This window comes from Cetorhinus maximus, chromosome 28 (genome assembly GCF_964194155.1).
Source record: "Cetorhinus maximus chromosome 28, sCetMax3.hap1.1, whole genome shotgun sequence".
In the NCBI taxonomy this organism is placed as follows: Eukaryota; Metazoa; Chordata; class Chondrichthyes; order Lamniformes; family Cetorhinidae; genus Cetorhinus; species Cetorhinus maximus.
In genome coordinates this window covers 275,557-278,592 of record NC_135906.1, presented here as the reverse complement: position 1 = coordinate 278,592, position 3,036 = coordinate 275,557, and the positions used below count along the sequence as shown (strand labels likewise).

Genomic DNA, 3,036 nt, shown 5'->3' with positions numbered 1-3,036 from the left:
CTTGGTAGTAGTGACACAAAGCATTTCTTCTGCTTCCCCCTCATTTCCTTTGGCTGCCCGTGCATAAGTGAGGCAGCATTTGGGGCAGGTCCTGTAGAGGTGACCTGCCTCGCCACACAGGTTGCAGCACTTAGTCTGTTTGCAGTCCTTTGTCTGGTGCCCTTCCTGTTTGCAGTTCTTGCAGAGGGCGGCGCTGCAGTTGGCCGCCACATGACCAGACTTGCTGCATGAGCGACAAAGTTTTGGCTGCCCAGCGTAGACAAGGTAGCCACGGCTTCCCCCAATAGCGAAGCTGGAAGGAGATGGAGATGGCTCCCTTACCGTCGGTCTTGAGCGTGACCTTGACCTGGCGTTTGCTGGTCCAAATCCCGAAGGCGTCTCTAACCTTGGTGCAGCTCCCAAACTTGTCGACGTACCTGGTGAGGAAGGTGAACACGTCGATGACAGGGACGTGGGGGTTGTAGAGATGCACCGTCACCACACGGTCCCGTTGCAACGGCAGAGCAAAGAGCGGCTCCACCGTCAGGATCTTCATCTCCGGCTGGTCTCTCTTCTCCTCGAACACCTTCAGGAACTTGACGCAGGCAGCAACATTCCTGAAGGTCACGTCGAAATATCCAGCGCTGGGGAAGTCTCGCAGGGAGTAGATCTCCTCCGCTTCAAATCCACACGCCTTCAACAGGATCGGCTTGATGAGGAAGGCCCGATCCATGGGTGCTCCCCCTTCACTGTCCTTCACCGTCACCCGAACGGTGTTACGTATGCCCTGGTTTGGGGCTCCTTTGGTTTTAGCCATCGCTTCACTACAACTGATCTTAGCCAAAAGGCCGAGAAGCGATAACCCAGAAACCCATGCGCCCGTCCCGTCTTCCTCGGCCTCCGGCTTCACCGTCCGTTTTACTGCGTGTGGCCGAACACGGGCTGAAGACCCGACAGCCAGCACTGAGCATCAGGACCTTTCTTGCTTGATGCTGCCTCCCTGAAGCAGCGCCTGCAACAGCCTCAAAACCCAACAGGGGGCATCGTCCAGTCCCGGGCTCCGCCCTGACAAGCAGCACAAGTGCACACCAGCAGCAGCCCTGCAGTTGCACCAAAATCCAACAGGGGGCATCACTCAGTCTGGCACCAATGAGCCTGTCCTGCCACTCAGCACAAGTTCAGTTCAACCAGATCAATGATGGAAAGCAGGACAATGCTCTGAATGACTTTTTCTTCTTTTCAGTTTCCCTTTCACCCTGTAGAGGGCAAAACTGCACCATTCCTGAAGATGCTGCAATACCAGGTCGATGTGTGGAGTGGACGGAGAAAGATCCTGTTCCATCTCCCTGCTCCAAAAATCAATTTAATATTTGGTCCCCAGATAAGGGACGTATCAGATATTAAACTGATAAGAACAGATTTTTTTTTAATGAAAAATATACTTTATTCATAAAATATCTGGAAGAACATTACAAACATTTCAAAATCACCATCACAAAACTACAATCAGATTCAACTTAAACACGTGGATCACAAGGTGCATCAATACAATCAATGAATATTACAATCATTTCAATATGGTCATTACAGACAATCAGACAAAGGTATTGGAGTTATCAACATACATCATGTTGCTCTCTGAGGTGCTTCAATATAATTAGTATTCACTGCAGACATTCATTTTCAGCTGTGCAGCCCGAGGGGCTCTCAACATTTCCCAGCCCCTCGGTGCCCTTTGGCAGAAAGGAGTTAGACAGCGAACCTTCCCCATTGCGCCTTTGTGGTGGCTGCCCCAAGCTTTAGTGCGTCCCTCAGCACGTAGTCCTGGACTTTGGAATGTGCCAGTTTGCAACACTCGGTCGGGGACAACTCTTTGCGCTGGAAGACCAACAAGTTTTGGGCAGACCAAAGAGCGTCTTTCACCGAGTTGATGATCCTCCAGCGGTAGTTGATGTTTGTCTCAGTGTGTGTCCCTGGGAACAGCCCGTAGAGCACAGAGTCCTGTGTCACAGAACTGCTCAGGATGAACCTCGACAGAAACCACTGCATCTCTCTGCAGACCTTCTTTGCAAAGGCACAATCCACGAGGAGGTGAACAACGGTCTCTTCCCCACCACAGCCACCTCGAAGGCAACGTGCAGAGGGGGTGAGACTCCTGGCGTGTAGGAAGGATCTGACGGTGGGGGGCCTTTCTCACCACCAGCCAAGCCACGTCTTGGTGCTTGTTGGAAAGTATTGGCGATGAGGCATTCTGCGAAATGACTTTGACAGTCTGCTCGGGGAACCATCCCACAGGATCCACCCTCTCCTTTTCCCTCAGGGCCTCTAAGACGTTACGTGCTGACCACTGCCTGATGGACTTGTGGTCAAAGGTGTTTCTCTGCATAGATTTCTCCACCAGGGACAGGTGGTACGGCACGGTCCAACTACTTGGAGCGTTCCGCGGCAGCGTGGCCAGACCCATCCTTCGCAACACCGGGGACAGGTAGAACCTCAGCACGTAGTGACACTTGGTGTTTGCATACTGAGGATCTACGCACAGCTTGATGCAGCCTCACACAGTTTGAGGGCTTGTTGGGCACATTTTTTCCCCCTTTATCTAGAGGCTTGTACATCGCGTCCCTGCGGACACGATCCATTTTCCACCTCCAGATAAAGCGGAAGATGGCTCGGGTGAGCGCCACCACGCAGGAGTGTGGAATGGGCCAGACCTGCGCCACGTACAGCAACAGCGAGAGTACCTCACACCTGATGACCAGGTTCTTACCCGCAATGGAGAGGGAGCATCGCTCCCACATGCCCAGTTTTCTTTGCACCATAGATCCTCGCTCCTTCCAGTTTCTAACGCATGCCCCGGTCCCTCCAAACCATATCCCCAGCACCTTCAGGCCGTCAGCCCTGACGGTGAAGGTGACAAAGGATCGGTCAGCCCAGTTCCCAAAGAACAATGCCTCGCTCTTCCCACGATTTACTTTGGCTCCCGAGGCCAGTTCGAACTGGTCGCAGATGTAGATCAGTCTGCACACCGACAGCGGATCCGAGCAGAAGATGGCGACA

The 3,036-nt window shown here is 52.9% G+C and overlaps 1 non-coding gene across 1 annotated transcript; it reads right to left on the bottom strand.

The window, feature by feature from the left end:
* Positions 1–1,245: 1,245 nt before the first annotated feature.
* On the bottom strand, positions 1,246–1,435 carry LOC144669172 (U2 spliceosomal RNA). Its single transcript, XR_013573616.1, has one exon. It is a non-coding gene; the product is annotated as a U2 spliceosomal RNA (small nuclear RNA).
* Positions 1,436–3,036: the final 1,601 nt, after the last annotated feature.